Genomic DNA, 14,579 nt, shown 5'->3' with positions numbered 1-14,579 from the left:
GTTTATTGTAGGCTAGGTTTTTTTTTATTTTGGGTGGGCTTTTTTATTTTGATAGGGCTAGATTAGATTAGGTGTAATTCTTTTTTATTTTTGATAAATTCATTTGTTATTTTTTTGTAATTTTTTTGTAATTTAGTATTATTATTTTGTAATTTTTAGAGTAGTGTTAGGATTTTTTAATGTTTATTTTAGTTTAATTTAATTGGTAGTTATTTTAATATTAGTGAAACAGTTATATTAGTTTAATTGTTAGTTTAAACTTTTTAATTTGACAGGTAAGTTTTAATTTAAGATAAGGAAATTGTAATTTTAGGGGGAGTTACTAGTTTAATTTAGTATATTTTGTTGTGGGGGGCTTGCGGTTTAGAGGTTAATAGGTTTATTATAGTGGCGGCGATCTAGGGACCGGCAGATTAGGGGTTAATAAATTTAATATAGTGTTTGCAATGCGGGAGGGCCTCGGTTTAGGGGTTAATAGGTAGTTTATGGGTGTTTAGTGCACTTTGTGACACTTTAGTTATGAGTTTTATGTTACAGTTTTGTAGATCTTGTCGGTATAGGGTGTAATGCAAGCTTTTTAGCCTCACCGCAAAACTCGTAATGGCTGCGCTATGGAAGTCCCATGAACAAAGTTACGTGTGCAGGACTGACGTTGCGTTACAGGATCAAAGGCTTGTGGTACAGCTATACCGACAAGACTTGTAATGGCTGGTTTTAACGCTGAAATTACCATTTTTTCCAGCGTTAAAACACGAACGCACAACTTGTAATCTAGCTGTTAGAGAATTAACCTTTACTTTAATCTGTGGCGAAATTATATAGCACTGTTTTAAATTTGTCTAAATCAGAACAATTTCTCCTTATTCTGAGAAAATCACTAATTGTAATTTTTTCCTTTTGGTAGCATAATAACCACTATCATAATGTAAAATGGAATTAGTAGCTGAGAGCTGCTGTTTTTTTGTCTCAATACATTTTGTGTATTTAGTGCCTTTATATAGTAGTGATTACTGGCGGTTTAATATGTTTTATAGAAAGCTGTGCTGTACCTTTATAAATGTAGAAGATTACACCTAAGGATGAATTTGTAAGTGAAACTATGGATTTACTGTCTATTATATTTAGCTTATTTAAGTGTAGATTACAGATGGAGGAGTATTTTTCTCAAGATTTCTAGTATAAATTGCGCTCAAGAGAAATTCATACTGCGAGTTCCCCAAATGTATTCCAAGTTGAAAGTAAAGCTCTCTCTCCAAGTGAAAGTTATCAGAGCCAAAAGTAAATAGTGATTAACACTGTAAAATTAACCCAGAAACCTACCAGTTTCACGTTATACTAATACAATCCCCATTCAGCAAGTCTACCCTTTACAATACAAGTGTTTACATCAATACCGTTCTACAGTGTGAAATGACAATAGCAATTTACATGTGGGAAATTAACCTTTTCACTTCCAAAAGAACAACAAAACTTAAAAATAAATGATTCATAATGTTTGAGCTGGGGCATTATAAGTACACAGTACATGTGTGTATGATGTATTATTTATATGAATTATACTGTAAAATGATTCATTATACTCTTTTTCTTCTTTTTAATTTGACAAGGTTTTGGTCTAAAAACAAGATTAACAGTACAGGACATTTTTATCTTACATAAAAATGGCTGCAGTTTTTCCCATTTACTATAGTGGGCTTTTATAAATTTCTCCCACTGTAAAGTGTTTTTTGTAAAATGATGCCAATTCTTCGATTGATACTAATGAGATACTTAATTTTCCAAAGCTGTAATTTCTCACTGTACAGACCAGGACCCTGCAAAAGCTTTGAAGCTGTTACTAGTGACAACAAAGCTGCCACATTTTAATTACATTGATCAAGTGTTTTTAAGTTATTTAATGTAGAAACCCAACTGCTACGGTCCGTGCCAACGACTAATATTCGGATACATTTCCTATAAAAAACAGCACCCGGCAAGGCTGTCCCTTATCGCCCCTATTTGCCCTTGCAGTTGAGAAATTCGCTGCGCACATTAGAAATAACCCAAACATCGAAGGAATAAAATTTGGCCCCATAGAACAAAAATGCCTAATATATGCAGACGACATTATCTTCACTATACGCTCACCACATACATCTATCCCTTCTCTAAATTACATATAAAGCAATCTCTAACTTCATCATTAACATGGACAAATCGGTCCTCCTGCCCATAAACTTGACCGCAGATGAAACCACATAAATAACCCTAAACACCCTCTTCTCAGTATCAAATTCCATACACTATCTAGGCATTAATATCACACCCAACATAACAGAGCTATTCAATCTTAACTATCTTCCATTACAAGCTGACTCTACGGCAAACTCCTACAATCCTGGTACAAGCAGGGCCACATGTCATGGATAGGCCGTGTACATGCTGTAAAAATGACAATCCTCCCGAAATATCTATATCTCTTTTAGGCACTCCTCTAGACATACCCTCTCATTATATAATAACACAACAGAAACAGATAGAAAAATGTATTCATTATTATCAATGACCAAGAGTAGCTAAGGCGACATTATACCTAAACAAAGAAGATAGGGGCTTGGGGATACCCAATCTGTTTAACTACTTTAGAGCTGCTCACTTGGCACACATTGTGGCATGGAAGCACTCTAACCCCTCTAAGCCATGGGTCCAATTAAAAGCCTCACTCATCAAAATACCCACTATAGACAAGATCTGTTGGGTCCCAAAAGACACAGATCAACAACGTGTAATACCAATTATTATGTAGCAAGCACCCTCAAAACATGGGACAAAACTATCCAACTACATAGTACAATATCAAACCAAATTTCTACACTAACCCCCCTATTCAGTCACTCACGATTCCTTCAGCCTGAACTGATACAAACAGTAGCTAGAACTAATCAACTACAGAAACTGCCAATCTCTTCACTATTTAAAGATGGGCAATTCAGGACCCAAACTGATCTAGAACATATAGGTCCACCCTTTCACAAATGGTTTGCCTATTTTCAAATCCGTCACGCAGCTCTTACAAATCCACGTAAACCAAAATTCACCAGTCCCAACACACCGTTTGAATCCCTATGCATAAACCCACTATTAAACAAATCCTAAATCTCAATAATCTATGGCATGCTTAGAGACTCTTTCCCTACAGAAAAACCTACATACATAGTTAAATGGGAAAAATAATTACAGTAATCATTTATACTAAAACAATGGACAGATTCTTCAAAATGACTAAGAATGCTTCTATATCACTGATCATTGTAGCATTAAACTATAAGATCCTCTCAAGATGGTACCTCACCCTGCAATGACTCCATAGCATTTTTACAGGTGCCTCTTCACACTGCTGGAGACACCGTGGTGCAATAGGCACTCTCTCTCATATTTTGTGGCACAGTACCCAGATAAAACCATTCAGGGAAATAATTAAGACACATTTACTCTATATTAGGTTCAACATTCGAACTTCGCCCCTCAACAATCCTCCTCAATGACCTTCCAAATATCTCTTGTCTATACTGCAGGAAATTGTTTTAATGTATGATAAATTGTGCCAAACGACTGATACCCAGATTTTGGGAAAAAAGACAATACCCACTCCACAAATGTGGTTGCGGGAAGTAGACCATGTTCTCTCTTTGGAAAAACTCCCTTATAGCTTTTAGGGTAAATTAGATTTTATCTTAGACATCATAATTATATGGGAACAGGAAACAATAGAATAACCCGAAATGTATGTATAGAGCAAACCAGCTCAAGGACCTGACCAAACCCCCTCCTACTCCCCCCCCCAGTTTATCCCTTACATCTCTTCACTGACTCATATTCCCCCCAGGTATATTCATACTATTATATTTAGTAGCATGCCTTTAAACCATATAATCAGAATATGACTGATATTCATATTTTCTGTATAACTCATTTGTATTCTGTAATACGGTTACTTTTTGGTTTGTTATTTTTGGGAAAAGATATTAATACAAATATTACAAAAATAAAAAATACAAAGTGCAAATTTTAAGTGCAATAAAACTTTAAGGACAAGAAACTAAGTTAAATATGAATTATAATACAAAGCAATACGTGTAATTGCAACAAGACTGTCATGTCACACAGTACTGTAATTGTACTAGGCTTGTCTCTCATCACATCCAGAAATGCAGGTAGCGCTCCTTGGAGAGATATAGAATAATTTCCCTTTCTAGAATCTTGTGATGAATCTCAAGATTGCTAGAAAATAATTTTAGATAATTTATTTATCAGAGAACTTTAGAGTATTAGGGCCTAAGATAATATTACCAAGGAAGCCCCTGTGTCTGCTGGTCCCTGCATGAACAATAAGGAACAGAAATCTAATTCTTTCCCAAAGGAATCTGTTTCCAATTGGAAGCCTTCCTCAAATTGAAATAAATCCAAGCCATTTAATAGATCAAAGCCAGCCCCCAAGTCTGCATGAAGGTGCAGCCCTCATTTCAGCTCAGCTGGTAGGGGCAGATTAAAAATTTTCAAAGATATTTGGATCAATTCGGTCCAAAATCATTGGATTCAGAGTATTGTCTCTCAGGGGTACAGAATAGGATTCAGAGTAAGACCGCCTGTGAGAAGTTTTTTTCGCTCATGCATTCCAGCAAACCCAGTAAAGGCTCAGGCTTTACTGAAGTGTGTTCTGGGGTTTTATTAAAATCTATTCATTGTCCCAAAGAAAGAAAATTCATTCAGATTCATTTGGATCTAAAGATTTTAAATCAATATGTAAGATTACCAACTTTCAAGATGGTGACTATAAGGACTATTAAGCCTTTTGTTCCGCAAGGGCATTATATGTCCACAATAGACTTACAGGATGCATATCTTCATATTCCAATTCATCTGGATCACTATCAGTTCCTTAGATTCTCTTTTCTAGACAAGCATTACAAATTTGTTGCTCTTCCTTTTGGCCTAGCGACAGCTCCAAGAATCATTTCAAAGGTTCTTGGTGCCCTACTCTCTGTAATCAGAGAGCAGGGTATTGCGATGTTTCCTTATTTGGACGATATCTTGGTACTCGCTCAGTCTTTACGTTCTGCAGAATCTCACACGAATCAACTAGTGTTGTTTCTTCAAAGACATGGTTGGAGGATCAATTTACCAAAAAGTTATTTGATTCCTCAGACAAAGGTAACCTTTTTAGGTTTCCAGATAGATTCAGTGTCCATGACTATGCCTCTAACAGACAAGAGATGTTTGAAATTGATTGCAGCCTGTCCGAACCTTTAGTCTCAGTCATTCCCTTCAGTAGCTATGTGCATGGAAGTTTTAGGTCTCATGACTGCAGCATCGGACGCGATCCCCTTTGCTCGTTTTCATATGAGACCTCTCCAGCTTTGTATGCTGAACCAATTATGCAGGGATTATACAAAGATATCACAACTAATATTCTTAGATCCCAATGTTCGACTTTCTCTGACTTGGTGGTTAGATCACCATTGTATAATTCTAGGGGCCTCTTTCGTTCGTCCAACCTGGACTGTAATCACAACAGATGCAAGTCTTTCAGGTTGGGGAGCTGTTTGGCGATCTCTGACAGCACAAGGGGTTTGGAAATCTCAAGAGGCGAGATTACCAATCAATATTTTGAATCTCGGATACTTGTTTGGGCAGAATCCAGCTCCTGTCTAATTTCTGCAGTTCATATCCCAGGTATAGACAATTGGGAAGCAGATTATTTCAGTTGTCAGACTTTACATCCGGGAGAATGGTCACTCCACCCAGATGTGTTTTCTCAAATTGTTCAGATGTAGGGGCTTCCAGAAATAGATCTGATGGCATCTCATCTAGACAAAAAACTTCCCAGGTACCTGTCCAGGTCCAGGGATCCTCAGGCGGAAGCAGTGGAAGCATTGACACTTCCGTGGTGTTATCAACCTGCTTATATTTTACCACCTCTAGTTCTTCTTCCAAGAGTGATCTCCAAGATCATCATGGAGCAATTGTTTGTGCTGTTGGTGGCTCCAGCATGGTCTCACAGGTTTTGTTATGCGGATCTTGTTTGGATGTCCAGTTGCCAACCTTGGCCACTTCCATTAAGGCCGGACCTTCTATCTCAAGGTCCGTTTTTCCATTAGGATCTCAAATCATTAAATTTGAAGGTATGGAAATTGAACACTTAGTGCTTAGTCATAGAGGTTTTTCTGACTCAGTGATTAATATTATGTTGCAGGCTCGTAAATCTGTTTCTAGAAAGATTTATTATCGAGTTTGGAAGACTTACATTTCATGGTGTTCTTCTCATAAATTCTCTTGGCATTCTTTTAGAATTCCTAGAATTTTAGTTTCTTCAGGATGGTTTGGATAAAGGTTTGTCTGCAAGTTCCTTGAAAGGACAAATCTCTGCTCTTTCTGTTTTATTCCACAGAAAAATTGCTAAACTTCCTGATATTCACTGTTTTGTGCAGGCTTTGGTTCGTATCAAGCCTGTCATTAAATCAATCTCTTCTCCTTGGAGTCTTAATTTGGTTTTGAAGGCTTTACAGGCTCCTCCATTTGAGCCTATGCATTCTTTGGACATTAAGATACTTTCTTGGAAAGTGTTGTTTCTTTTGGCCATCTCTTCTGCTAGAAAAGTTTCTCAATTATCTGCTCTTTCTGATTTTTCATCAGGATAAGGCGGTTTTGCGGACTTCATTTAAATTCTTACCTAAGGTTGTGAATTCTAACAACATTAATAGAGAAATTGTTGTCCCTTCTTTGTGTCCTAATCCTAAGAATTCTTTGGAGAGATCTTTACATTCTTTGGATGTGGTCAGAGCTCTGAAATATTATGTTGAAGCCACTAAAGATTTCAGGAAGACTTCTAGTCTATTTGTTATCTTTTCTGGTTCCAGGAAAGGTCAGAAGGCTTCTGCCGTTTCTTTGGCATCGTGGTTAAAGCTTTTGTTTCATCAAGCTTATTTGGATTCGGGTAAAGCCCCGCCTCAGAGCATTACAGCTCATTCTACTAGATCAGTTTCCACTTCTTGGGCTTTTAAGAATGAAGCTTCAGTTGATCAGATTTGCAAAGCAGCAACTTGGTCTTCTTTGCATACATTTACTAAATTCTACCATTTTGATGTATTTGCTTCTTCAAAAGCAGTTTTTGGTAGGAAAGTTCTTAAGGCAGCGGTTTCAGTTTGATTCTTCTGCTTATGATTTAAGTTTTTCTTTTTCTTTTTTGAGAATAAACTTATATTTGGGTTGTGGATTATTTTTTTTAGCGAAATGGCTGTTTTTATTTTTATCCCTCCCTCTCTAGTGACTCTTGCGTGGAGTTCCACATCTTGGGTATTGCTATCCCATACGTCACTAGCTCATGGACTCTTGCCAATATGAAAGAAATGAATTTATCAGGTAAGTTCTTACTTAAATTATGTTTTTTATTTATACAGCTAAAATGAACCTTGCAAGCTACCTGCCATGCATATCTTTTATTTCTCAAAAAGGGGATCCCAGAGAACCTTTTACAACCATTTGTGTTATGCATAAGCGGTATGTATATAATTTCAGTGAGAAAGTTAATGATTTTTTTTAATCTGATCCCATTTGGCGGCAACACAGTATCATGAAATTTACCAAAATGTGCCTAGATTAATACCTTGGGTTGTCTACAAAAGAAAATATATAGTTTGGGAGGTAAATAAAAAAAACATAATTTATGTAAGAACTTAACTGATAAATATATTCTATCAGCCAATCGGAATTGAATGGACGCCATCTTGGATGACGTCATTTAAAGGAACCTTCATTCAGTCGTCGGCCGTGTGGAAAGAAGAGGATGCTCCGCGTCGGATGTCTTGAAGATGGACCCGCTCCGTGCCGGATGGATGAAGATAGAAGATGCCGTCTGGATGAAGACTTCTGCCCGTCTGGAGGACCACTTCTGCCCATTGGGTGAAGACGTCTCCCGGTAAGGTGATCTTCAAGGGGTTAGTGTTAGGTTTTTTTAAGGGGGGATTGGGTGGGTTTTAGAGTAGGGTTGGTTGTGTGGGTTTTAATGTTGGGGGGGAGTGTAATTTTTTTCAGGTAAAAGAGCTGATTACTTTGGGGCAATGCCCTGCAAAAGACCCTTTTAAGGGCTATTTGTAATTTAGTGTAGAGTAGGGATTTTTTTTATTTTGGGGGGGCTTTTTTATTTTGTTAGGGGGATTAGATTAGGTGTAATTAGTTTAAAAATCTTGTAATTTGTTTATTATTTTCTGTAATTTAGTGGGGTTTTTTTGTACTTTAGATCATTTTATTTAATTGTAATTAATTGTATTTAATTTAGGTAATTAATTTAATTATAGTGTAGTGTTAGGTGTAATTGTAACTTTTATTTTACATGTACTTTTGTATTTATTTTAGCTAGGTAGTTATTAAATAGTTAATAACTATTTAATAACTATTGTCCTTAGTTAAAATAAATACAAACTTGCCTTTAAAATAAAAATAAACCCTAAGCTAGCTACAATGTAACTATTAGTTATATTGTAGCTATCTTAGAGTTTATTTTATAGGTAAGTATTTAGTTTTAAATAGGAATTATTTAGTTAATTGTAGTAATTTTATTTAGATTTATTTAAATTATATTTAAGTTAGGGGGGGTTAGGGTTAGACTTAGGTTTAGGGGTTAATAACTTTATTATAGTGGTGGTGACGTTGTGGGCGGCAGATTAGGGGTTAATAAATGTAGTTAGGTTGCGGCAACATTTGGGGCAGCAGATTAGGGGTTAATAAATCTAATGTAGGGTTCGGCAATGTTGGGGGCAGCAGATTAGGGGTTCATAACTATAATGTAGGTGGCGGCGGTGTCCGGAGCGGCAGATTAGGGGTTACTAATATAATGTAGGTGTCGGTGATGTCGGGGATGGCAGATTAGGGGTTAATAAGTGTAACATTAGGGGTGTTTAGACTCGGGGTTCATGTTAGGGTGTTAGGTGTAGACATAACTTTTATTTCCCCATAGGAATCAATGGGGCTGCGTTATGAGCTTTACGCTGCTTTTTTGCAGGTGTTAGGTTTTTTTTCAGCCGGCTCTCCCCCATTGATTCCTATGGGGAAATCGTGCACGAGCACGTTTAGCCAGCTCACCACTAACGTAAGCAGCGCTGGTATTGAAGCGAGATGTGGAGCAAAATTTTGCTCTTCTCTCAGTTTTTTGTGGTTAATGCCGGGTTTGTAAAAATCCGTAATACCAGCGCTGTCTGTAAGTGAGCGGTGAGCATAAACTGCTCGTTAGCACCGCACCCCTGTTAACGCAAAACTTGTAATCTAGACGAGAGATAGCAATCTGGATTTAGAAGTCATATCAGCATTCCAAGATTTGAGCCACAAAGCTCTTCTAGCTAAAATAGCTAAAGACATAGATTTAACATCAATTTTGATAATATCAAAAATGGCATCACAAATGAAATTATTAGCATGTTGAATCAACTTAACAATGCTAGACAAATCATGATCCGATACCTGTTGCGCTAAAGTATCCATCCAAAAAGTTGAAGCAGCTGCAACATCAGCCAAAGAAATTGCAGGCTGTAGAAGATGACCTGAATATAAATAAGCTTTCCTTAGATAAGATTCAAGTTTCCTATATAAAGGATCTTTAAAAGAAGTACTATCTTCCGTAGGAATAGTAGTACATTTAGCAAGAGTAGAGATAGCCCCATCAACTTTGGGGATCTTTTCCCAAAACTCTAATCTAACTTCTGGCAAAGGATACAATTTTTTAAACCTTTAAACCTTGAAGAAGGAATAAAAGAAGTATCAGGCTTATGCCATTCCTTAGAAATCATATCAGAAATAACATCAGGAACTGGAAAAACCTCTGGAATAACCACAGGAGGTTTATAAACAGAATTTAAACATTTACTAGTTTTAATATGAAGAGGACTAGTTTCCTCCATATCCAATATAATCAATACTTCTTTTAACAAAGAACGAATATACTCCAATTTAAATAAATAAGAGGATATATCAGTGTCAATATCTGAGGCAGGATCTTCTGAATCAGATAGATCCTCATCAGAGAAGGATAATTCAGTATGTTGCTGGTCATTTGAAATTTCATCAACCTTATGAGAAGTTTTAAAAGACCGTTTACGCTTATTAGAAGGCAGAATGGCAGACAAAGCCTTCTGAATAGAATCAGAAATAAATTATTTTAAATTTACAGGTATATCTTGTGCATTAGATGTTGAGGGAACAGCAACAGGCAATGTACTATTACTGATGGAAACATTATCTGCATGTAAAAGTTTATCATGACAACTATTACAAACCACAGCTGGAGATATAATCTCCACAAGTTTACAACAAATGCATTTAGCTTTGGTAGAACTGTTATCATGCAGCAGGGATCCAGCAGTGAATTCTGAGACAGGAACAGATTGAGAAATCTTGCAAATGTAAGAGAAAAAAAACAACATATAAAGCAAAATTATCAATTTCCTTATATGGCAGTTTCAGGAATGGGAAAAAATGCAAACAGAATAGCCCTCTGACATAGAAAAAGGCAAGAGGCAAATAGGAATGGGGTCTAAAATAATGAAAATATTTGGCGCCAAATATGACGCACAACAGACAGAAAAATATTTTTTGGCGTCAAAAACATCCGGAAATGACACACTCGCGTTATAGATGACGCAACCTTGTGAAAGGACGAATTTGTGTCAACGAACGTAACTTCTCACCAAAAAAAATCTCGCGCCAAGAATGACGCAATAAACTTTAGCATTTTGCGCCCTCGCGAGCCTAATTCTGCCTGCGATTTAGAAAAATGACAGTCAATTGAAAAAAGACTACACCCCAGGTAAGAAATAAAATTTCTAAAAAATGCATTTCCCAGATATGAAACGGACAGTATGCAAAAGGAAATATACTGAAACCTGAATCATGGCAAATATAAGTACAATACATATATTTAAAACTTTATATAAATCCATAAAGTACCAAACCATAGCTAAGAGTGTCTTAAGTAATGAAAACATACTTACCAAAAGACACCCATCCACATATAGCAGATAGCCAAACCAGTACTGAAACAGTTATCAGTAGAGGTAATGGAATATATGAGAGTATATCGTCGATCTGAAAAGGGAGGTAGGAGATGAATCTCTACAACTGATAACAGAGAACCTATGAAATAGATCTCCCGTGAGGAAAACCATTGCATTCAATAGGTGATACTCCTTTCACCTCCCTCTGACATTCGCTGTACTCTGAGAGGAAGTCAAAGTTAGGAAGGCAAAGTTAGTAAAACTGAATTGTGGGTGTGGTGGGGGTGTATTTATAGGCATTTTGAGGTTTGGGAAACTTTGCCCCTCCTGGTAGGATTGTATCTCCTGGTAGGATTGTGTATCCCATACGTCACTAGCTCATGGACTCTTGCCAATTACATGAAAGAAAACAAGAATATATTTCTGTTTAAATGGAGTGATAGCAAAAATGCTAAAATGTTTTTCTCTAAAAGTCCTGATTCTGAAGGGGTTAACAGCCTACCCTATGGGACACTCACCAGGGGTGCAGTTTCTTTCTGCCCAATCTGTGCTTTCCACAGAAGAGAACTTTCCTGTAATATACCAGTCTGACCCCATCCAAAATGATAGTCTAAACCCAAAATACAAGGCAATTCTCATATGAACAAAGGCTTTGTACAGCTAACCCCAGACATACATGTTGGCCTATATGGGCCTCATCAGTGGAGGTGCAGTTATATCCCTCTGAGCAAGGGGTCCATGTCTGGTTGCCTCCATTACCCTTAGGGAGACTAAAATACAAAAGAGAAGTGCTCAATTGGGGATAGATAGTACTTAATAGCCCACCCAATAGGATGGAACCCACCCAGGGTGCCGCCTCTTGCTGCCCAATTTGTGCTTTAAACGCAAGAGAACTTTCCTGCAGTACATCAGTCTGACCCCAACCAAAAGGATATTCCAGCCCCAAAGTACCAGGCAATTCTCATCTGAACAAAGATTTGTACAGCTAACCCTGTGTACATCTGCAGCCTATATGGGCATCAGTAGAGGACTTGACATTGTGTGTGAGGTCCCAGGTTGCCTCTAACTTCTGCAATTTGTTTATTTTGAGTTGCACTAAATGTGAAACTCATCCCTGTCTTACCCAATGCAGAGTGCTTTAAATGTTTAACAAAAGCTGATGTTTGACAGTTAGTTGGATTGAGAAGGGTGAGCAGGGTGTGAGGAAGAGGTTGTTGAGAAGATGCGATAGATGGAGAGACAAGTAAAGAAGCATGCTGTGTGGGGGTGAGGAGGATATTATATGTGCTATAGGAGGGAAAGGGCAAATGAAAAACTGACCAGAGACTTATTTAAGGGACAATGAGTTTAGGTGGTGCAGATTAGACTATAAATATATATATATACACACATACATAAATACATACACATATGTAAGTATATATGCATATTCATATACATTATCCTTCTTACAAGAAGATAGTAGACATGCAGACAGGCACTAATCAGGGAGAAAAAGTTACAAGTTCTCTCAGTATACCCAACAAAAGTAACTTGTGGCTTTTCAATGTTAAAGGGACAGTCAAGTATAAATTAAACTTTCATTATTCAGATAGGACTTTTAATTTTAATCAACTTTCCAATTTACTTTTATCATCAAATTTGCGCTTATCTCTTGGTATTCTTAGTTTAAACTAAACATAGGTAGGCTCATATGCTAATTTCTAAGCCTTTGAGGGCTGCCTCTTATCACATTCTTTTTAAATCTCTTTTCAACACAAAGAGACAGAAAGTACACGTGGGCTATATAGATAACACTGTGTTCAGGCACAGAAAGTTATTTAAGATCTAGCACAATACAATGCTAAATTTAAGACAATAGATAATAAACAGTCACAGTCATGTGATCAGGGGGCTGGAAGAAGGTTCCTAGATATAAGGTAATCACAGAGGTAAAAAGTATATTAATATAACTGTGTTGTTTATGCAAAACTGGGGAATGAGTAATAAAGGGATTATCTATCTTTTAAAACAATAACAATTCTATGGTTGACTGTCCCTTTAAATATAGTTAAAAGCATTGCCTCTAATTTATTATAAATCATATATATACAGTATATATATATATATATATATATATATATATATATATATATATATATATATATATATATATATTGCTCCTTAACAATTGAAACTGACTCATTGTTAATAAAACATATTGTTAGATCAACTAATACTCAAAAACAAATGAAAAAAATGAAAGAAGTAGGCCTAATTAAAAAAGAATACTATACTCTGCAATACCCCATTAATTATGAATCTTGTGTAGAAAACCATAAATCAAACAATATATATGTGTGTGTGTATATATATATATATATGTGTGTGTGTATGTGTATATATATATATATGTATATATATATATATGTGTGTGTGTGTGTGTGTTTGTGTGTATGTGTGTGTATGTGTGTGTGTGTGTATGTATGTATGTGTGTGTATGTATGTGTGTTTGTGTGTATGTGTGTATGTGTGTGTGTGTATGTATGTATGTGTGTGTGTATGTATGTATGTGTGTGTGTATGTATGTGTGTGTGTGTGTATGTATGTGTGTGTGTATGTGTGTGTGTGTGTGTGTGTGTGTGTGTATGTGTGTGTATGTGTGTATGTGTGTGTATTCATGGTAAAGTTTAAATGTAAGTAAAAGCTTGAAAACATGCAATATTGTTTTCATAATTTTGCAGCTTTCCTTTATTATTTGAGAATGCATACAAAATATATTTTGTAGAAGTATATAACATTAATTATTAATTCTTTTAAATTCTCTTATTTTAATAAAATAAAATTGTACTTAAAAATTTCAGAAGAGTAATGATATCTACTTACAGCAAGTTGAAATCAGACGTTTCAGAATTCCTCTTATGGTGTTTGTGTAAGTTATATAGAAAGTAATTCTCACAGCAACTTAAATATCACTTGTACGCAGCAGTTCACAGTTCAGCTTCCTGACTTCTGTTTCTTTGAAGTGGATATTTGTCTTACAAGGAAGAGCTTCTCAGGAAGGGTTGGAAATGTTAGCAAAAGGAAAACATCAATTTCCTGCTTACATCACAAACTCTGTTTTCAATTACTAAATTCAGACCATTAACAAAGAAACAAAAATGTACTAGAACTGTTTTAATAACACGGATTGCACAGTGTAAATAATAGATTTGATAAAAGAACATTTAAATTATCAACTGTATCACATATTTGAAATACTATGATGGAAGTTTAAAAACCAAACAAAATAAAAAACAAACAAACAAACAAACAAACAAGCAACCCAAACCACTGAAATGTGACCCCTCACTCACAAAAGTCTTTCTCCCTCAACTTGTAGTGAGAAAACGTCTTTGGAATTATGGCTACATTGTGTTAGTGTGACACAGTCACAATGGGAGTTTGGCTTCTTCAGGCTGTGCAAAATATGAGCTTTATTTAAGAAATCACATTCATTTAATTGGTGAAAAGATCTTTTTGTTATACTGAACACTGTTTTAACTGTATGACCAGAGATTAGTACTTGTGACTATTAAA

The 14,579-nt window shown here is 36.0% G+C and overlaps 1 protein-coding gene across 2 annotated transcripts in view; it reads right to left on the bottom strand.

Moving 5' to 3' along the window:
* The window catches only part of TFPI (tissue factor pathway inhibitor), a 165,039-nt gene extending 151,022 nt beyond the window's left edge, over positions 1-14,017 (bottom strand). For both annotated transcript variants that reach the window (XM_053698530.1, XM_053698531.1), the window contains exon 1: positions 13,887-14,017. The gene's annotated coding sequence lies outside the window, so the exon portion shown is untranslated. The remainder of the gene's footprint in view (positions 1-13,886) is intronic.
* Between the last annotated feature and the right edge of the window lie 562 nt (positions 14,018-14,579).

The sequence above is a fragment of the Bombina bombina genome, chromosome 1 (assembly GCF_027579735.1).
Source record: "Bombina bombina isolate aBomBom1 chromosome 1, aBomBom1.pri, whole genome shotgun sequence".
NCBI lineage: Eukaryota > Metazoa > Chordata > Amphibia > Anura > Bombinatoridae > Bombina > Bombina bombina.
The sequence above is the reverse complement of the archived record's forward strand: the minus strand, read 5'-3'. Positions and strand labels throughout refer to the sequence as shown.